The sequence below is a fragment of the Equus asinus genome, chromosome 28 (assembly GCF_041296235.1).
Source record: "Equus asinus isolate D_3611 breed Donkey chromosome 28, EquAss-T2T_v2, whole genome shotgun sequence".
Taxonomy (NCBI): Eukaryota; Metazoa; Chordata; class Mammalia; order Perissodactyla; family Equidae; genus Equus; species Equus asinus.
Window position 1 is genome coordinate 20,474,483 of NC_091817.1, and position 22,747 is coordinate 20,497,229.

Sequence of the window (22,747 nt, forward strand, 5' to 3'; positions counted from 1 at the left end):
GGAGTGTACTCCAATTTTTTAATCAGAATGTAAACGTATGAAGTTAATGCCTGGTGCACAGTGGGTGCTAGGTGGCAGGGTAAGTGCACATGAGATGGATAGAAGGAAAGAAGAAGGGAAGAAGGAAAGGATAGGAGGAGGAAGGAAATTAGATAACTAGAGGAGCAGAGCTGGATTTACCAGAAAGCTAGTTATGCTTAAGCTTTAGGGCCCCTTGCTTGCATGGGTCCCTTCAAAGGCCTGGTCCCTAATTTCTAATTAGTGTATTCCTTTCCTTCCAGCGTTGTACTCCTCAGGCCCCACCAGACCTGGATCTGCTCCTTTATGGCTGGTCTCTGAGAGACCCAACCCTTGTTCATATTTATGATTCATAAGCTTAAAAGAAATGCAAGTGGTATGGGGGATGTGGCATTTCCATGTTGTCTCCACCATGAACTCCAAATCTGAAATGTGTAGGAAGATCCACATTTGGCCAGGCAAGAACAACACCATAAGGAATGCGATGTGAAAAGAAGGTGGAGGTCAGGAATGTGCTGAATTATTGGGCCAATTCCAATTGCGTTCTGGAATCCACTCTGGTACCTCGAGGGCTCTTCACTTTCCAGGTTTGAATCTGGTTGCACAGCATGGGGCAGTGGAGAAACAGTGGCTTGCAATCTGGAATTTAGTCCTGGGTGGTCTTGTCTTTTCTTTTTTTCTGTGGGGAAGATTGGCCCTGAGCTAACATCTGTTGCTAATATTCCTCTTTTTTTTATCCTCTCCAAAGCCCCAGTACATAGTGGTATATCCTAGTTGTAGGTCCTTCTAGTTCTTCTATGTGGGATGCCACCTCAGCATGGCCTGATGAGCACTGTGTAGGTCTGCACCTGGGATCCAAACTGGAGAACACCAGGTCACTAAAGCAGAGCACACAAACCCAACCACTACGCCACTGGCCCAGCCCACTGGCTGGTCTTTTCTAGTCCTCTCTCACTAACTAGCTCTGCAGCGTTGATGGAATTTCTTAGCCTCTGTGGGCCTAAATTTCTCTACATTTAAGGTACTGTAGGTGATTTCAGAGTGCATCCCTCAAACTGCCTTGTCCACCACTGTATTCCCATGAGTACAATGTCTAATAAAAATAATTATCACTGGGGCCGGCCTGGTGGTGTAGTGGTTAAGTTCACTTGCTCTGCTTCGGTGGCCCAGGGTTTGCAGGTTCAGATCCCAGGCGCAGACCTACATACAGCTCATCAAGCCGTGCTGTGGCAGTGTCCCAACTACAAAAAATAGAGGAAGATTGGCACTGATGTTAGCTCAAGGACAATCTTCCTCAGGCAAAAAAAGACAAAGATTGGCAACAGATGTTAGCTCAGGCCCAATCTTCCTCACCAAAAAAACAGGAATTATCATTATTTTGTATTAATAGCAAAAATTTACATAGTGCTTATGGATGAGAAAACTGAAGTACAGAATTCTTACATAAATTTCCCCAGATCATCCAGGTAGTGAGTGGCAGAGCTGTCATTCAAACCCAAGCAGTCCGGCTCCAGAATCCTTCTTCTCAATCACTCTACTCTACACTCTTGTAAGGGAAGAAGATAATTCCTTTACCCTCTAGGTCCTTCTGGCTGGTCTACAAATTAAATTGACATGAGACAGAATAACAGGAGAAAATCAAACAAAGCTGTATTACATGTATACCTGGGAGAAACCCAGGAAAACTGAGCAACTCGCCAGAATGCCTAAAGCCGCCACCTTAAATACCGTTTTCAGCTAAAGACAAGGGAGGATGTTGGAGATAGTGGTTTGGGGCTTCAAAAGGGAGGAAGGCAATTTACATGGAGATGGAAGTGTAAATGTGGGTTAAACAAGTGTTTGCTGGGCTGGCTCTAGATAATGTTATCTTAGGGTATTAGCTCCTTCCAGAAACAGGCTTTCCATCTTAAATTCTTTTAGACAGGTAGGGGCAAGGTCCAAGTTTCTTTTGGAGTCCTTTGTTCTTAAAAATAATCAAGCCAAGGGGCCGGCCCTGTGCCCAAATAGTTAAGTTTGCGTGCTCCACTGCGGAGGCCCAGGGTTTCACTGGTTCAGATCCGGGGTGCAGACATGGCACCACTCATCAGGCCATGCTGAGGTGGCGTCCCACATGCCACAACTAGAAGGACCCACAACTAAAAATATGCAACTATGTACTGGGGGATTTGAGGAGAAAAAGCAGAAAAAAATATATTTAAAAAAATAAATAAAAAATAATCAAGCCAAAGAGACACATTTTGAAGTAGCCAGTTTTGATCCCCTACCCTCTCAATAAATATTTTTTTAAATTAATAGACTTTATTTTTTAGAACAGTTTTAGATTTACAGAAAAATTAAGCAGATACTACAGAGTTTGAAGAATGAAGCAAATCACTGAATGAAGTGTCTCTTGATTAAGACCATGATTCTTTACCCAAGGTATGTGGGAAGGGAAGTCACACCTGTGATCTCTCTATGTGTCCAGCATTTTATATAGGTTACTCCTCTTAAATTCTCATAGCCGGGGCCAGCCCAGTGGTGCAGCGGTTAAGTGTGCACATTCCGCTTTGGCAGCCCGGGGTTCGCTGGTTCAGATCCCGGGTGCAGACATGACACCACTTGGCAAGCCATGCTGTGTTAGGCGTCCCACATATAAAGTAGAGGAAGATGGGCACGGATGTTAGCTCAGGGCCAGTCTTCCTCAGCAAAAAGAGGAGGATTGGCCGCAGATGTTAGCTCAGGGCTAATCTTCCTCAAAAAAAAAAATTTTTTTTCTCATAGCCACCTTGTTAAGTAGGTAGCATTGACCCTATTTTGCAGTGAGGAAAGTAAGGCTCAGAGAGGGTAGGGGACTTGCCCTAGGTCACACAGTAGATGAAGGGACTAGAATATTCTGACATATCTGATCTTAAAGATCACGTCTGCCCCTCTGAAAACCTCATAATTACATCAAAAGGTATTTTGTCTTGTATTTATTAACCTGACGTCTAGTGCCTTATAGTTTTAAAAATGCTTTGCATCCCTTTTTATCTTGTGGTCCTCACTACAGCCCAGGATGGTAGATGAGGCAGTGATTATGATTGCATTTTGTAGAGGAGGCTACTCAGGCTGAAAAAATTAAGATCACGTGGTAAGCGTTGAGGTAGAGTCAGCACTGGAACACCAATCTGCAGACTCTGACTCCACATCCCTCCCTTCTCTCGGAAGCATCCCTCATTATAAACGCCTTCCTTGCACCTGGACTCTTGCCAAGCCCACACAGAGGAAATACCTTGTTTGCTGAGTCCTCAAGGGGCTGCCCCTCTTCCCAAGGGTCAGCTAAGAGAATTTTTCCAAAATCTGAGCTCTGACTGCATTCGAGTCCTTCCCTGCATGTTTGGCGTTTTACATGCTCTGTTGCCAAAGCATGGAGGAAAAGGGTTAACTGACGTTTTCTTTCTTCTCCTTGTATTTAACCAACACAAGGGGGAGTTGGCCATTTTCCATTGGAGAGGGTTCTGTCTGATTCTGATGGCACAGTCAGAAACTGCACTGCCCATGTTGGAAGCCCATTTCATGATGGCAGCGAAGAAAGGATTTCACTCTGCCCTCAGCTCTCAGGCCAGTGTAAGCCTACCTCTGAAGCAAGCACGTTATCTTTGGCACTTCCCCTTCTTGACAGCCTCTAGCTCGAGGCTCCCTGCTCCTTACCCCAGAGCAGAGGTTTGTGGTTTTTTTTAACCTTCTTTATTTTGAAAAAGATTTCAAAACTGTGCAAGTGGTACAAAAATGTTACAAGGAACTCTCTTTTCTATATGCCCGAGGTTAAGAAAGGCTTAATTTTTAAAATCTCATTTAATTTTGTTTCTCTTTAAAATATTAATTTTATTTATTTTGAGTAGGAATTACATTTGTTTGGTTCAAAATTCAAAAGGATGTATGTTGAGGAGTCTTTCCCAAACCTTGTCCATTATCCAGTGCCCTTTTCTAGAAGTGTCTTATGTACCCTTCCAGAGATATTTTATATGTATACAAGAAAACAGAGGTATATGTATGTAATCTTGTTTTGCCTTTTTCCCTCATGAAGGCATACTCTGTTATTCCACATCTTGGTTTTCTCATTTGAAATCATTCTAGTTCAGTTCATAAAGAGTGTTCTCATCTTTCAAAAATGATTTTTTTGTATTCTATTGTATGGATATTCCATAATTTGGTTAACCAGACCCCTAAGATGGTCACTTGGATTGTTTCCAAACTTTTGTCATTACTGATGGTACTGCAGTGAATAACCTTGTATGTGTGTTACTCTTTTTTTTTTTTGGTAAGGAAGGTTGGCCCTGAGCTAACATTTCTTGCCAATCCACCTCTTTTTGCTTGAGGAAGATTGGCCCTGAGCTAACATCTGTGCCAGTCTTCCTCTGTTTTGTATGTGGGATGCCACCGTAGCGTGGCTTGATAAGTGGTGTGCAGGTCCTCTCCCAGGATCCAAACCCCAGGCCACCAAAGTAGAGCACACAAACTTACCCACTATACCACCGGGCCAGCCCCTTGTGTATGTTATTCTTTAGGATAGTTTGCAGCTTTTGATAGAGACCAGAATTGAGGTTGTACTATGAGGTTGTGTCCGGGAAGTTGCATAATTTAGGTACTTAGATGGTGGGTCATTCCTTGTCTCTATTCTATACTGCTTTGATCTGGGGTTGGAAACCTAATCTTATATCCCCTGGATCTTAGAATTTTCGCTCGTGATATCTCTGGTCACAACAGGGATAGGAACTTTGCTGAAGGGGTTATTTTCTTGTGCTGCAGTGGTCTGTTTCTCATTGTTCTTCTGTGCCCACCACTGCTCGGCATGCTGGCCAGTTAATTCAATACAAATAGCACGTGTGTTGCCACCATGACTCCAAAGTGGTCTGGGATCCATCAATTTGTGTTCTGGCCTTGGTGCCAGGTTAGAACACTTGAACCAGAAAGTTCAGGCTTTATGATGTTTGTATTTGGGAAATGAACCAAAGTTTTCCAAGTGTGCTATTTGAGGAATTCAAAGAAGCATAGTAAAAAGGTATAAATACCACCAAAAAAACGATTAACAGCTATTTCCCCAAGGACAGCTGGAAGGCAGTGCTGCAGAGGTAAGTAGCCAGGAACATCCTCTGCTGCTTTCTCAAATTAGGTCTTATTACATGTATTTACTAGGACACATTTCAGATAAAGGGCTGAACTCCATCACTGTTAGCCCAAAGGAAAAGAAGAAAGGTTCATAATCTAGTTAAAGATGCAACTGCCATATTATGGGTACACACACTCACACCCCACCACCACCACACGCCACACCCACACCTTACATATGGTGTGGTTATACTATAGCATTTTGGAAAAAAAAATCATCTCATTCAGCATCCTGCTTCCCAGATCGACTGCCCTACATCTCTTCTAGACTTTTGTTTTAAAAGAATGTATCTCATCCTTGAAAATCTTTAGGAAAGGAAATGTGTATGTTCGTTCCAAAAGATACATACATAAAGGAAAGACAACATCAAAACTTATGAGCCCCCTTCCAACTTTAAAATACATAGTCACTCTCCTCATCAAGAAGTTCTACTTTGTGTCTGTTCACTATTGAAATAATTGTCACCCTTGGGCCTTGGGCATAACAGGTTCATTTATTTAACAGACATCTGTTGACAACCACCATGGGCCAGCACTGCCACAGCGCTGAGGATGGAGCGGACAGACAAGAAGCCTTATTCCGTGGAGCTTGTGTTCTAGTGGAGGTAGAGAAAAAATAAATGAGTAAAACATAGTATATCATATGGTGCTAAGTGGTATGGAGAAAAATAAAGCGGGGAATGCCATAGCGAGAGTGGGGTGCAGGAGGGAGGGTCACAGTTTTGATTTAAAGTGGTTACAGAAAGCTTCAGTGAAAAAGTAGCGTTTGAACAAAGCCCTGGTGGAGGGAAGGTGATACAATGGTGGCCCTTCGGGTAAAGTAAATAAACCTCCTCCTTTGCGGCATAATTAGGGGCTAAGTTATTTTTATCTCCAAATGTTCTTTTCACCAACTATTCATGATCCCTAAAATTCTATTTTTAGTAATATACTCTTTTAGGTTAAAATGCTAAAGTAAAAATATTTAGTTATCAACTATTAAAACTTCTGTGTGAATTTGTTTATCTGATATTTTAAGTTCTAACGAGCAAGGAGGGTGAGGTGATTGAACAGGAGGAAGTTTATGTGGAGATAACGCATCTTGGGAAGTGCAGGGAGGAAGAATGTGACGTGGGAGCCTGATGGCCACTGCTGGACTGAACTGCTCCTTAAGAATTGCTCCTGTTTCTCCCCCGTGCCCACGCTGCCCAGTCCTGGGGCAGATCCTGGGGCTCTCAGCCAGTTCTTCCTAACCGTAGTGCTAACTGAGGTGCCCTGGATGCAGGAAACAGGCTGATGAGTGGTTTAATAATGCATCTCCTGAGGGCCTTGGAGCGTTTGGAGTCGTGCTGTAGATAGTGGTATAAATGGGGACACACAGGAAAGCGCTTCTGGCACTTGTAGCTCTATTAGTCTATGGTTAATTTAATAGCCCTCAGAAAAATAAACGAGTCAGGAAACTCTGAAAGTTTCCTCCTTAATCAAGGCAGGAAAGCAGCATTATTTATGATGGCATTTGCCTCATCTTTTGAAATTAGATTGTCCCCTATATCTGTATCTTAGGTTTACCTTTGTTCCTATAAGTTCAATTCTCAAAAATGCTTCTATAGACATAAGCTTTGGACCATGGGGCAAAACTCAAATGCCCACAGGGAAGACAGTAATGGACACACAGGAAGGGACTGGTGGAGACTGTGCCACCCTGGGGAGTGCATCCTCTACTCAGCTCTTGGGATTGTTATCAATTGGGTATGAGAGGTCAATGTTGCTAGACTTTCTTATTTTTCAAGAGAAGCTGGAAATCCAAATTTTTAGGCCTAATCTTCTGATTTTTAAATGTTGGCAACTAATTCCAGATAGGTAGACTGTGCAGGTCAATTTATGATCTCTGACATAAACGGATAATTTTGGTACAGCATGGAACATGATAGGAAAGGTAGTCCAAGGAGAGACAGCTGATCAACCTCACAGTTTGAGAAGATAGATTTTTTTTAGGGAGTTGACCCCTGCGCCAAGATCTGCCTCATCTATTTAGCCAATGGGTTATTTTGGAGAAACGAGTCGCATCTGAGTAGTCCTGGTGGGGTGGGAGAAAATGCTGAACTGGGAAGTCGAGGCCTAGGTCCTAGTCTTGGTTCTCTTGCAAACTCACTGTACCGCCTTCGGTAGATCTCTCAGCCTCTTGGGGTTTATCAGCAGAATGAGGGGCTGGACTTAAGGGTTTTCAAAATGTGCCCCCGCAAGCCCAGGAGTCTTCAGAGATGCCTTTGAGGGGTGGGGAAGGGCGGGGGATCCCAGGGCTGGCAGAAGGCAGCTGAGCCTTTGTTCTGTTTTCTCTTTGGGGCCTCTGCTTTTCTGTGTTTTAATTCTTGAGCTTCTGCCAAATCAAAAAACAAAAAAAATCTTTGTGAAGAATTTCCCGCTTTCAAAAACGTTTCAGAGTCATTGAATTATTTTATCAGCTTTAGTGTAAGGTATTATTAGGAGAGGTTTGCAAACTCTGTGAAGCCTGCAGCTAATCTGAATGGTAGGTCTTTTCGCCCTGTGCCTGCCACTGCTTGTCTGGTTACCATTGCTGCTGGCGCCAACCTCAGGCATCGGTCAAGTCAACAAGTAGCCAACCAATATTATGGGAAGATTCTCACACATTACCCATTTCAGTACCTTGTTTTGGGGGATTTTCTTTCTTTGTTTTGGAGAACGGATGTATTCTTTTTTGTGATATTATATTGCTCATATACAATATAATTGTATTTGCTTCTAAAAAACCGTTTCCTAGTTAGGTGATTTGGTAAATTATATCAGCATTTCACAGTGATCTGCAACTTCCAGGTGCTCTGCCATTCAAGTCTGAAAACCGCTCAACTGACATTTAAAAATTAGCTATAATTTATTGATAATCTAATATGTGATGACTTTATGTATGTCATCTCTAAGCTTCAGATTATTAACATTGCAAAGGAGATATTTTTGTCTCTATTTTACTAATAAATAAGGAAGCTAAGGCTAGGTGAGGTTAAAGACTTGCGTGGACCACACAGCATTCCAGCCCATACCTGTCCCAGCACTTTCTCAACCAACCTCTAAGGTTGCTTCTAGCCTTCAGAGGTTGGAAGGGAGTTCTTTTGTTTTAAGCTGTCCTAGCATCACCTGCAAACCTGCTTTCAACTTTCAACTTTCCAGATCCCCTTATCTCCTGAAAGCCTTGAATGGAAGCTTGTTAACTCACAGCTGTTCAAGTTTGTTGCCCTCATCTTGACTGATAAGAGGGCCTCTGAATTTAAATAGTCCCTTCCGTGGCCTGGACATCTTCAGTGGGGAATGAAAGGAACTTTAGATCTAGGGGTGGAAAAAGACTTTGGGGAATGAATAGTGGATTTTTCCATGTTATTTCTGCACTTGGCTTAGCTGAGTTTCTCCTGCTGCAAAGGAAATTGCTTTCTCTGTCCATCTACCTACTGCTCTGATCTGAGTCAATTTCCCTAATGGTGGGGATATGCCGAGAGTGTGTCACAAAGCAAGTATTGCTTGTGGACAGTCTTTTTGTTCAGCACTTTGCTGGGCACATAGTATATCCTAAGTCAATGTTTCTAATTACTGTAACCACTGGATTTTTTTTTTTCTTTAAAGTTCACCTGTAAGACAGAAAACCAGTAGTTTTCATTTGCACACATTTTCAGAGAATGGTTGCGGACATTATCTGTAAGAAACAGTAACAATGTGAGGCAGACAGCATAGGTGTTATGATTCTCATTTCACAGGCAACAAAAGTTGCTGATCACTCATTCATTTGGCAAGTGGTAGCGGCTGGACTGTAACTCAGATATTTCTATTTCTAATCTTGTGTCCTCCGTTTTATTGTAGTCTTCTGGCTTTTCTAACCAGAGGGGAAACCAATTGACTTTCAGCATTAACCTATTTTTTGTTAACATCTCTAATGGTGAGTTGAACAATAAAGAAAAAAAGCCAGTTCATTAATTGAATGGCTTGAGAAAAAAATCAATAACCATTGTTTTTCCTTAAAAAAAAAGTAGAGGTCCTTGTTCTAAGTAAGGCCTTAAAGCTTAGAGTTTGCCATAACAAAAAATATGGACAAGTGTTTCTGAGCGCACCACTACTTGGTCTCTGTTTCCTCCAGAGAAGACGATGGAATTTGGACACTTCTTTCCTTTGGGAGCTTTGTTTTTAGTTTGATTTGCAGCTCAAGTACTTGATTGATTGATTGCCTCTATCCTCTACAGCTAAATGAGGGCTTTGTTCCTGACTTTCCTTTAGAAGGAAGAGCGAAGGGTGCTGAACTTTCCCCCTTTAGTCTGAGGCTCTCAGAACAGGTCCTAATGAAGGAAGCTAGGTTACCTAGATGCCTGTTCTCTTTCCTGCAAGGTCAATTTTTCATCTGGTTTGTGCCTAATTCTGCCTCTTCGTGATAATGAGGCAGGTATTTAGAAACCACAGAGTAGTCTAAAGAAGCTTCGGGTTGCCCTAACAGAAGTGACACAGGAAGGACTCACCTCGAGGGTAAGAACTCAGTAGTCAGGTAATATTGAGTCCTGGGTCACTTAGAGCAGTATTTTTCTACCTTGGCTGGACAAGCAATTACACAAAGAGCTTTTAAAACATACTGATGCCTGAGAGCCCTCACGCCTAGGTCTAAGCAAAGATAATTTTTAAGTTTCCCAGGTGATTCTAATTGCAGTAAGTTTTGAGAATCTCTGATAGAGGCTTCCAGTGTCTTCTTCAAAACCAAGTGGGATAACCCCGAATGACAGCAGTTCTTTCTGCCAGAGTATTACAGGTATGTTGGGCAAACAGTTCATTTGGTGTATAATACACAGTTATTGAGCACCTGTGTTCTAGGTGCTGGGCATACTTCCAGGAACAAGACTGAGCCTGTCTCTGCCTCCAGATGCTTTTTTTCTAGTGGGTGGAGACAGAATAAACACACAAACAGGACTGTGATAAGTGTTAAGAAGGAAACTGACTAATTAGGGGTCAAAGAAGGCCTCTCTGAGGAGCCTTTTTTTGCAAGAACTGAAGGAGCAGCTGTACCTTGCGCCAATGATAAGACTGAGGGAATAGAAGGTGAAAAGGTCCCCAGACAAGGAGAGTGGTGTGTTTGAGGAACAGAAAAGACTGCAGTCACTTTCGTTTATCTAGAAAGAGGAGTGGCAGATAGCGAGCAAGCGCCAGCCTGGCTTTTCTTATAGTTTACACAAATCTCTCTGTGTGTTCTTTCCAAATAGTGCATGCTCTGCAAAGGAAACCCAGAGGAGTATCCTCTAGGAGCCAGAGTACTCTGTGGTGGGTGAAGAAGGCGCCATAGTATTAGCCAAAAATTGCTGACTATGAGAAAAAGTTAGGTAATCCTGCGTGACACTGAGATAAACCATGAAAAGGAAAAAGTTCAATTGTATATTTGATATCTGGAGGATTTGGCCTAATTCTTTAGTCTTTTATCTTGTTGCTAACCATCACCTGAATACAGCCTATCACTGTGGCAGAACTGGCCTCATTTTGAAGATATTCATTCCCTGACCTACTGTTTCTGAGGTCTCCACTCAACCAAACCTTCTGGAAGGTGGGATGTTTGTCTAATACCTGTAAGGTTGGAGAAATCAAATATATGCCTGTAAGAGACCTAAATATTTCTATGAACTTTTTACACAGACCCAGCTCCCTGCCTTGTTATCACACAAGCCTTCTGTTTACATTGTGTAAGGTCACTAACTGCTTAACATCTAGTGGTAACCGGAGAAAAAAGCTACACTGATTGATTTTCAGCAAAACTTTTTAAGGTCCCTCTGCTCTTAAATTTAAAAATTTTTTCAATCATATATTCTGGACTTAATTTTCCTGGTTGGCATGTTGTTACTCATCCTCTATAAAATGAGCCATGGAGTTCTATGTGAAGAAAACAACTGTAAGTAATATGCATCCTTAACCAAAATGTCCAAGAATTCCAATAACCCCCAAATGCTTTTACATAGGAGATGATAATGATGTCCTGATAAAATAGGAGTGCTTCAAAAGATAATGAGAAAGCCCTTCTTTTCATTTATTTATTTTTTTGAGGAAGATTAGCCCTGGACTAACATCTGCCACCCATCCTCCTCTTTTTGCTGAGGAAGACTGGGCCTGAGCTAACATCCATGCCCATCTTGCTCTACTTTATATATGGGATGCCTGCCACAGCATGGCTTGATAAGCGGTGCATAGGTCAGCACCGGGATCCGAACTGGCGAACCCCAGTCTGCCGAAGCAGAACGTGCACACTTAACCACTGTGCCACTAGGCCAGCCCCAAGAAAGCCCTTCTTAAGAAATCCATATGAGGCAAGAAAAAAACTCACCCAGTTATTTAAAAAAAAAAAAAAAAGATTGTAGTAATTGTTAAAAGATTTATTTTATTCCTAATGGTAATATATGAGTTTTATAAGCTCTTCCCAAGACATAAGTAGGACTGTGAAACCTAGCCAATGGGATCACAGAAAGATGGTGACCAAATTATAGTCAGGACTATAACTAGTGAGGAAAAACAAGTTAAGAAATATTCAGAGGTTAAACCTGGTGCAATTTTCTTTTTTGAAACTTGAACTAGACAAGATGGATTTAAATTGCACCAGGATGCGTTTCTTCTTGAAATAAGATGCCCATAATACCTATAAAACAGACCAGTTGATTAGAAAAATACGTGTCTGGGGCTGGCCCCATGGCCGAGTGGTTAAGGTCATACGCTCCGCTTCTGCGGCCCAGGGTTTTGCTGGTTTAGAACCTGGGCATGGACATGGCATTGCTCGTCAGGCCACGTTGAGGTGGCATCCCAGATGCCACAGCTAGAAGTACCCACAACTGGAATATACAACTATGTACTGGGGGGATTTGGGGAGAAAAAGCAGGAAAAAAATAAAAGATTGGCAACAGTTGTTAGCTCAGGTGCCAATCTTTAGAAAAAAATAAATAAAAAGTGAATTCATTCAACAAATATTTAAAGAGTATCTGTGAAGTGTCAGGTACAGTGTGAGGTGCTAGGAATACAATGAACAAGATAGATATGGTCCTTTCACCTCGTGGCAGGTATTGTGGTGCCTAAAAAGCTATGTCTGATCTATACCACACAGCCTAAGGACTGATGGAAACTGTAGAAACTCCAAAGCTGATTTAGATGTAACTTCTCCAGGAGTGCTTCCCTTACCCAAAGAGAAGCAGATGCACACAGAGAGTGATGCTCAGGGATGTCTTACCAAGGAAAACAGCAAAACCTCTTTTTCCTGAAGACCTTTTAAGATTAGCACAAGCAACTGTTTATAAAAGCAGAACAGTGGAAGACTTGAACTGTCAAGTCAGGATCATGCTTTGAAGTACATTCCTGGCTAAAAGCAGGGGATAAACTAGATAAAACTGAGTGACTCTGAGATCTGTCTCTGATTAAATAGGCCTAAGAGGAGGAGTCTGAAGAGCGACCGCCTGGCTGAACACATCCTTTGGGTGTTGTTAGCAGCAGCCTCTAGATTTGAAAGTAGTGCTGAACATGCTTTTAAATGATCTTGGAGGTGCTCTAAGCTATAGTTAAAGCCTACCTAGCCCTCTTTCTATTTGCTTGAACAGGAGCCTGAAAAAGAAGCCTAAAGTGCTTTCTAGTGATCCCTTCACTCCTGTTCTAGAAAGAACCTACGTCTTCACCCAGTGAAGGCAATTTCACAGCTCCCAGGGGCTAACGTGAAGTTGCTTTTTATTCACTACCGAATCAACTAAAGTTCCTCTCAGATTCTTTTCCTAGAGTGGAAAAGTGTCTCCGCTCTTCAAGCTACTATTCATTATTGCAGTAAGATGGAAAGCATGTTATATTCCATAATAGAATGAGCCATAAAACATTTAAATTATGAATCTACATAAAATGTGTAAAGATGAAAAAAGCATATCTTAACATTTATAAGTACTTATTGTTGGTCTGTGAAAGAACTTTTTTTTAGTGCTTCAACCTGTGAATGAATGTCAGTAAGTATGAGTAAGAAGGTGTTTTATACACGCACATTTGTTCAATATTTATTATTAATAATTTATTATTTTTATATGGGAATAATAATCCCTTCTTCTGAAGCTGACATAGCACCCAGCCTGGTACATATACATGGTGTAGGTATTTAAATGCTTGTAAATTAAGTAAATTATACCGAAGTCACAAAACTGGTGAGCCCAATATGAGAAATAATAGTGCCACTGCAATAATCTTCAGATTTTAAAAAATTATTTGCTGCGTAACTAATTTGATAAATATACTGAAAATGTCTGTTCCTTTTGTCTCAACATATGTTCATATATGTATGTATATATATGTATATGTATATGTATATATATGGATTCAGTGAATGTAATACTATAACAAAGTTGGAAGTTGCTGGCTAGGCATCACTTTTTTTAATAGCTTTATTGAGATAGTACTTACTTACCAAAAAATTTGCACTTCACTGGTGTTTAGTATATCCACAGAGTTGTGCAACCATCACCACAGTCTAATTTTAGAACACTTTCATCACCCCCAAAAAGTACCTATTAGCAATCATTCTCCATTATTCATCCCCTCCCCTCCAACCCAGCCCTAGGCATCCACTAATCTACTTTGTGTCTCTAAAGGTTTGCTTATTCAGGACCTTTCATATAAATGGAATCATACAATGTGGCCTTTTGTATCTGGCTTTTATCACTCTGCATAATGTTTCAAAGTTCATCCCTGTTTTGTAGTATGTGTCAGCACTTAATGCTTTTGGTGGCTGAATAATTTTCCATAGAAGGGATATACCACTTTTGTTTATCCGTTCAACATTTGGGTTGTTTCTGCTTTTGGGCTATTATGAATAGTGCTGCTGTGAACATTTGTATGCAAGTTTTTGTGTGGACATATGTTTTCATTTCTTTTGGGTTGCTGGGTCAATAACTATGTTTTAACTTTTCAAAGAACTGTTTCCAAAATGGCATGTACCATTTTACATTCCCACCAGCAGTGTATGAGGGTTCCAATTTCTCCATATCCTCATCAACACTTGTTATTGCCTTTTATTTTATTTTTTTATTTATTTAATTTACTTTTTTTGAGGAAGATTAGCCCTGAGCTAACATCTGCGTCCATCTTCCTCTACTTTATATGTGGGATGCCTACCACAGCATGGCTTGCCAAGCGGTGCCATGTCCGCACCCAGGATCCGAACCTGCGAACCCCAGGCCGCCGAAGCCTAACATGTGAACTTAACCAGTGTGCCACCAGGCCGGCCCCCCGCCTGTCTTTTTTATTATAGCCATCCTAATGGATGTGAAATGGTATCTCATTGTGGTTTTGATTTGCATTTCTTTAATAAGTAATGATGTTTTGCAGCTTTTCATGTGCGTATTGGCTATTTATATAACTTCATTGGAGAAATGTCCATTCGAAAATACTTTGCCCATTGTTTTTAATTAAAAAATTTTTTTGCTGTCTTTTAAAAAAATTTTATTGAGTTCATGTTGGTTTATAACATTGTGTAATTTCAGGTGTACATTATTATTTATAAATCTCTGTATAGACTGCATCGTGCTCACCACCAATAGTCTAGTTTTTATCCATCACCATACATATGTGCCCTTTGCCCCTTTCACCCATCCCTTAACCCCTTTCCCCGCTAGTAACCACTAATCTGTTCTCTTTATCTGTCTATCTTCCTCATATAAGTGAAATCATACTGTCTTTGTCTTTCTGTGTCTAGCATATTTTGCTTATACCCTTATACCCTCAAGGTCCATCCATGTTGTTGCAAATGGGACGATTTTGTCTTTTTTTATGGCTGAGTAGTATTGCATTGTATATATCACATCTTCTTTATCCATTCATCAGTTGATGGGGACTTGGGTTGCTTCCATGTCTTAACTATTGTGAATAATGCTGCATTGAACATAGGTGGGCATTGATCTCTTTTTATTGTTGATTTCATGTTCTTTTCATAAATACCCAGTACTGGGATAGCTGGATCATATAGTATTTCTCTTTTTAATTTTTTGAGACATCTCCTACTGTTTTCCGTAGTGGCTGCACCAGTTTGCATTCCCACCAGCAGTGAATGAGGATTCTCTTTTCTCCACATCCTCTCCAACACTTATTATTTCTCATCTTGTTAATTATAGCCATTCTGATGAGTGTGAGGTGATATCTCATTGTAGTTTTGATTTGCATTTCTCTAATCATTAGTGACATCGAATATCTTTTCATGTGCCTGTTGGCCATCTGTATATCTTCTTTGGAAAGATGTCTGTTCATAGCCTCTACCCATTTTTTGATTGGGTTGTTTGTCTTTTTGTTGTTGAGCTGTATGTGTTCTTTATATATGTTGGAAATTAACCCCTTGTCAGATATATGATTTGTAAATATTTTCTCCCAGTTGGTGAGTTGTCTTTTTGTTTTGTTTATGATTTCCTTTGCCTTGCAGAAGCTTTTTAGTCTGATGTAGTCCCATTTGTTTATTTTTTCTTTTGTTTCCCTTGCCTGAGTAGAAATGGTATTTGAAAAGGTGCTGCTGAGACCGATGTCAAAGAGTGCACTGTCTATATTTTCTTCCAGGAGTTTTATGGTTTCAGGTCTTACATTCAATCTTTAATCCATTTTGAGTTAATTTTTGCGCATGGTATAAGATAATGGTCTACTTTTATTCTTTTGCATGCAGCTGTCCAGTTTTCCCAACACCATTTATTGAAGAGACTTTCCTTTCTCTATTGTATGTTCTTGGCTCCTTTGTCGAAGATTAGCTGTCCATAGATGTATGGTTTTATTTCTGGGCTTTCAGTTCTGTTCCATTGATCTGTGTGTCTGTTTTTGTGCCAGTACCGTGCTGTTTTGATTACTATAGCTTTGTATTGTATTTTGAAGTAAGGGATTGTGATACCTCCAGCTTTTTTCTTTTTTCTCAGGTTTTCTTTGGCTATTCAGGGTCTTTTGTTGTTCCACATAAATTTTAGGATTTTTTGGTCTATTTCTGTGAAGACTGTCATTGGGATTCTGATTGGGATTGCATTGAATCTGTAGATTGCTTTAGGTAGTATGGATATTTTAACTATGTTTCTTCTTCCAATCCATGTGCATAGAATATCTTTCCATTTCTTTATGTCATCATCAATTCTTTCAATAATGTCTTATAGTTTTCAGTGTATAGATCTTTCACCTTCTTGGTTATATTTATTCCTAGATATTTTATTCTCTTTGTTGTGATTGTAAATGGGATTGTATTCTTGAGTTCTCTTTCTGGTAGTTCATTATTAGTGTATAGAAATGCAACTGATTTTTGTAAGTTGATTTTTTACCCTGCAACTTTGCTGTAGTTGTTGATTATTTCTAATAGCTTTCTGGTGGGTTCTTTTTTTTTTTTTTTTTTAAAGATTGGCCCTGAACTAACATCTTTTGCCTTTCTTCTTCTTCTTCTCCCCAAAGCACTGCAGTACATAGTTGTATATTCTAGTTGTAGGTCTTTCTGGCTCTGGTTTGTGGGATGCCGCCTCAGCATGGCTTGATGAGTGGTGCTAATTCTGTGTCCAGGATCTGAACCAGCTAAACCCTGGGCTGCCGAAGCATGCAAACTTAACCACTCATCCACGGGGTCAGCCCCTCTGGTGGATTCTTTAATGTTTTCTATATGTAGCATCATGTTGTCTGCAAAGAGCAAGAGTTTCACTTCTTCCTTTCCAATTTGGATACCTTTTATTTCTTTTTCTTGCCTAATTGCTCTGGCCAAAACCTTGAGTACTGTGTTGAATAGGAGTGGCGAGAGTGACTTTGCCCATTTTTAAATTGGGTTATTTGTCTTTTTATTGTTGAGTTGTAAGAGCTCTTTATACATTCTGGATACTAGACTTTTATCAGATATACAATTTGCAAATATTTTCTGTCATTCTGGTGTCTGTCTTTGCACTTTCTTAATGGTGTCCTTTGAAGCACAAAAGGTGTTCTATTTTCGTGTTCAATTTATCTATTTTTTCTTTGGTTGCTTGTGCAAGTTTTTAATTTTAATCAAGTCCAATTTATATTTTGTTGCTTGTGCTTTTGGTGTCATGTATAAGAAACTGTTGCCTAACCCAAGATCCAGAAGATTTGTTCCTATGTTTTCCTCTTAGAGTTTTATAGTTTTACCTCTTACATTTAGGTCTATGATCCCTTTTGATTTATTTTTTTGTGTATAGCGTGAGGTAGGGATCCAACTTCATTCTCTAGCATTTGTATATCCAGTTGTCTTTCTCGATTTAAATGTCTTGGCACTTTTGTTGAAAATCAATGGACCATAAATGTAAAGGTTTTTTTTCTAGGCTCTCTATTCTAGTCCATTGATCCATCTGTCTATCCTTATGCCAGTATCACACTTTCTCAGTCACTGTGGCTTTGTGGTGAGTTTTTAAATCAGCAGGTGTGAGTCTTCCAACTTTCTTCTTTTTCAAGGTTGTTTTGACTGTTCTGTGGGTATCACTACTACAGTTCTCACTGAGGTAGGGTGTAATCCTTAGTCTTGCAGGTTTAGGATCTTGATTGTATCAGTTCCCCCAAAAGTGAACAGGTACCAGAACATTGGTTCATATTCCTCAAACTTGCAAGAAAATGCCAAGCTTGATATATACATTTTGGGATATTGCTTTTTTGGTGGCCTCTACCAAAATGCCTGTACAGGGAATTCCCACTTACAAGGTGCCAAATTAGTTACTAAAAGGTTGCTTGATAAATGTAGAATTGGAAACTAGGGCTGAAGGGAAGGATGTAGTATAATGGTTAATAGGTATAGGCTTTAGGATCAATCAGTTCTAAGTTTGTGTCCTATCTCTGCCACTCGATGATTGTGTAACCAGGGCAAGATTTTGGACCCTCTTCATCTGTAAAATGGGAAAAATAATCCCTTCCTCACAGACTGGTTGTGAAGGTAAAATGACATAACAAATATAAACTCTTAACACAGTGCCTGGGTCTAGTTAGATTTCAGTAAGTGGCACCTATTGGATACCCTTGTAGAGTGCTTCATGCAAAGTCTAGTTAGATTTCAGTACATGGCACCTATTGGACACCCTTGTAGAGTGCTTCATTCAGGCTCTAGTTGGATTTCAGTACATGGCACCTATTGGATACCCTTATAGAGTGCTTCATTCAGGGTATGGAAAACCGCTCTCTGTTCTCCATAGACAGCCAGAGCACAGGCTTCCTAGTGACTGGAATCATTGTGTTTGCAGATAGAGAGTCTTTTTGGTTTGAAAGGCATTGGGTAAGAATGTAGCCATTTTTACTCTAGAGTGGGATAGGAAGACTGGGAGAGCATTGAGACCACCTGACTCTGTACATTCCATTGCCTGATGGAAATACTAGGCCAGTGTTGCTAGATTTTTTTTTTCCCCTGAGGAAGATTTGCCCTGAGCTAACATCTGTTGCCAGTCTTTCTCTTTTTTGGCTTGAGGAAGATTAGCCCTGAGCTAACACCTGTGCCACTCTTCCTCTATTTTTTATGTGGGTCGCTGCCACTGATGAGTGGTGTAGGTCTGCACCCGGGATCTGAACCTGTGAACCCAGGCCACTGAAGCGGAGCATGCTGAACTTAACTACTAGGCCATGGGGCTGGCCCCAATATTGCTAGATTCTGATGTTGTTGATGATATTGATTATTATTAATTTAAATTGCAATGGGTAGTATTTCTGATCTAGCTTCTAAATTCTGGGTGTAGAGCTATCCTTTTCAATAGCTTTTCCAGAGTGCACATATTCAGAAATCTTAGTTGCCAAAATACCACTAAGATTTAAGAAATAAGAGAAAACCAGTCACTGAGCAGTCAAAATAGATGTCACAAAAACTCATGTACTTAACCGACAGGAAGACCCCACAGAAAATCTTTACTTAAAATGTGAGTGTCTAAACTAATGAAAGTTTATCTATGTCTAAATTCATTGGAGAAGAGAAGCATTAAAAAAAAAAAAGGAAAGAAGGTTAGGTTGAAGAATGGAGAAGTGTCAGCCCAGAGTAAGAAAGGAGACATATAAAAAGGCAGATGTCAGTTTAAAATAATCATAAAAACAGCATTCTAGAGGCCATTTATTATAGGGACAAATAGATCTACATACTTCTGAGGGCATTCATTAGTCTTGACAGAATACAATAATGTTGATAATGATGCTCCTTAATCACCAAGTGAAAGTAATTTTCAAAGGGCTGTATTGAAAACAAGTTTTCTTGGGGAGAAAAGTTCTGTAAAGTAGCTAAAGTTTTCATTTACATGGAATTTTTTTATTCTCCCATCATGCCAGAAAAATGAGATGCTACTGGCCTTAAGTTGGACTCAACAGGTTGAATTTGCAGACTAAAGCAATATTTAAATGAGAAGTAGTGTAGGGAGCTCGGAGATGAACTGTTTCTGTGCATTCTTATCCTAGTATGTGGTTGTTATTAAGTATCCTTGAGGGGAATCAAAGCTGTACTTGTAACTTCTCTCTCAGCAGGGTTTCCTCCCAGCCCCTTCAGTATCTCAGCTAAACAGAAATGTGTTATCTACCCTGGAGGGCCTTCATGGGGAATATGAAGAATGAAATTACTTGGCAACTAGCTCTCTGTATACCGCAGCCATTCCATGCTGGTCAGGCATAAACAAGCACAGTGACATTGCTCTATGCTTCTTTGGGGAGACGGAAATTCAAGAGATTTCTGTCAACTGTAAGGTGGATGTTAAATATCACCCACTCTGGATTTGAAACTGTAAACAGTTTTGAACAACCATAAGGTGGACTGACTGGAGTTCTAACATTCGATTATTTTGTCTCTCTCATTCTGATACGGATTTTAAAGCTTTAGTTAGGTATTAAAGCCAGCTCAGGGCCTGAAAAAGAGTCCCATAGAATTTTAGAGCTAGAAGGCTTTTAGAAAATTTGTCCAGCCCCTTCATTTTACAGAAGGGAAAACCGAGGCCCTGGGTCATGTTATGATATAATGTAGGTCACTCAGTTAATTACTGACAGAGCAAGAGGGAACCCAGGTGTCCGTACACCTTCGTGGGCCAGTGGTTTTCCAGTATGCCCCCTCCTCCCGGACCAGTGTCGCCCTCTCCGTCTTTTTTTTGTTTGTTTCCTTTTTTCGTTTGTTCTTTCTTTCCTCTCATAGCTGTGCAGTTTAGAACGGGGGCCGGAACCTCGGGGAGACGAGGTGTCAGCCCCAGCTGTCCGCTGTTGAGACCCGCGCGCTCTGTCTAGATCAGGACTCGGGGCTGCGTCTCCCCGGGGCCTTCTCCGCGGCAGGTGCTCGGCACCTGGACGGAATCGCTGCATCATCGCCGCGGCACTCTCCTGGCTCCCGATTTCACGGCACAGGCTGTGTCATCCGGGTCGCGGCATGAAAGGAGAACGTGGGTCCGAAACCACGGCCGTTTGAAAAGCCTCGTCGTTCCTCGGCGGTCCCGGGCTGGCGGGGAGATGCACAGCGCGTGAGTGACCTCGGCGGCGACCCCGCCACTGGTCAGCGCGCGGCCCGGGCGTGCCTGGCGGGACTGACGTGGCGGCGGGGCGGCGGGGAGGGAGAGGCCGCCGCGAGGGCGCGGCCTGACGTGGCGGCCGCGACTGGGCGGCGAGGGGAGCCCGGGCCACTGCACTGCCCCGCGCTCCGGCCAGAGGGCGCCCGGCCCCAGCACTTCCCCGCCCCGAGGCCGCCCGGGGCTGCTGCAGTAACCGCAGCGGCGATTGGGTCGGCGGCGCGGCGGGGCCATGTTGGAGCAGGGCTGCGACTCCGCCTCCCGCCGCCCTCCGCCCGCGGTCGGGCCCCGCCGCGAGGGCAAGGGCGCGGAGAGGGGCATCCTCCCCCCGGGGTCGCCCGACGCGGCCGGAGCGGCGGCGGGAGCGGCCGCGGTCACAGCCGCCCCTCCGAGCCCGGGCCAATCAGCGGCGCGGGCACAAATATGCAAATGGCGCGCCGGTGCTGCCGGAGTGCCGCTCGCAGGGGCTGGTGGGGTCGCGCTGGGGGAGTGAACGGGGCCAATCAGCGGGTGCGCGGCGGCGCGGGGAGGCGGTGCCCCTTCCCTCCTCCCTCCTCTCCCGCCCGGCCCCGCGCTGACAGGGGGGCCTGGCCGCGCCACCGGTAAGTGCCGCCGCCGCCCGGCGCTGCCACCCGCCGCCGAGGCGGGAGGAGGAAGCTCGGGGGCGCCTCGGGGCAGCGGCCGCTGCTCAACTGGTGGAGAGAGGCGGGGGCGGGTTCTGTCAGCTGGGTGGTCGCCGGAGGCCGCCCCCGCCCGGCCAGCCGCGCGTGTCAGTCTCGGTCGAGGCGGGGGGCGGCGGGGGCGCCTCAGCCATGGCGAAGCCGGGGAGCCCGCGGGCGGCGGTGAGTACGTGCCGCCGCCGCTCGACCGGGGGTCGGGCCGGGCCGGGCCGCGGGAGGTGAGGGGCCTGCCCGGGGGCGGCGGGCGGGCGCCGCGGGGAGGCCGGGGCGGCCGGGGCGGGGGCGCTGCCCGCACGTGCGGCCCAGCCAGCCCGTGGTCCGCCCCGCGCCTGTCATGGCTGCGGGCGGCTGCCCCCGCCCCCCGGCCCGCAGAGCCCGGGGTCGGGACCCGGCCGCCGCGCCTGTTGCGTCGAACGGAGGCGCGGGCAGGGCGGGCAGGGCGGGCAGGGCGTGGGTGGGCAGGCCTCCCCCCCCCCCCCTCCCCGCCCCGCGGGAGGTCGGGGCCTCTCCGTCTGTTCGCTTCCCTCCCGGGGTCGGGCTTCCCTCCATCCCGCAGCCTCCTCCCCGCCCGCCCGCCCGCCGTCTCGTCTCCGTGACCCGTGGCAGGGCGTCCCGCGCGGGCGCTGGGTGACCCGAGCCCACATGCCCCCGGTGCTCTCCCGGGCCTGGCCTCCCGGCTGCCGGGCGCGCTGTCTGCTCGGGGCTCCTTCGCCCCGCCGGGGAGTCCCCCCGGACCTCCGCGTCTGCAGCGGCCCGACCCCGCCGGCCTCCGTCTGCTGCCGCTTCCTTGGGCGCTGGGTGTGGGACGTGATGGGTGGTTCCAGGGCTCTCTTCGCGGACATCCATCCCAAAGCCAAGCACGACCCGGAAAGCCAGGGTGTCTTACTTGCCTGTCGCAGTCGCCAGCTCAGAGTGGTTTCTGTGTGTTCCTTTTTTGGTTTTGTTTTGCCTTTTTTTTTTTTTAAGAAAAATAAAACTTCTCAGAACAAAGTAGGCTATTTTTTCTTAATCGTAATGCTAACAGTGTTGCACAGTTTCCTGGAAGTCTGGGATTTGACACTATTGTGACTTTTATCCATTTATGTGAAATACTCGTAACTACCTCAGAATTCCTCTGTATTAAATAAAGTTTATGCTCATTAATAAAATTACTATCAGTTTAGTTTCTCAGTCTTGCATGCTACTTTTGACAGTTTCCTTTACTCTGATTTTAAACTCTCCAGTTCTACTTAACTAGCTAGGATCCTGAACAGAAAAGACGGCTTATCTTGTGTAATGCTACTCCGCCTAAACTCTGTGCCTAATTGTACAGGTACTGTTTAGACGAACACTAGATCTGTAAACATTTGAACGTACAGAAGGTGAACCTAAGGGCGGATTCCACATTGCAGAGGGAGTTGTCTGTTGTGTGGGTGTGTTTCTGTTTTTGTTTTTTGCAATGCAAAAGGA

General features: G+C 43.5%; 1 protein-coding gene across 9 annotated transcripts in view; it reads left to right on the top strand.

The window, feature by feature from the left end:
• Nucleotides 1–22,747, top strand: part of CHD9 (chromodomain helicase DNA binding protein 9) — a 228,646-nt gene that overhangs the window by 29,316 nt on the left and 176,583 nt on the right. The window contains exon 1 of one of the 9 annotated variants that reach the window (XM_044761483.2): nucleotides 21,192–21,460. The exons of 6 other annotated variants lie outside the window; for them this stretch is intronic. The gene's annotated coding sequence lies outside the window, so the exon portion shown is untranslated. Of the gene's footprint in view, nucleotides 1–21,191; nucleotides 21,461–22,747 lie in introns of those variants that run through there. 2 more of the 9 variants (XM_070500255.1, XM_070500259.1) reach the window with 2 other exon arrangements.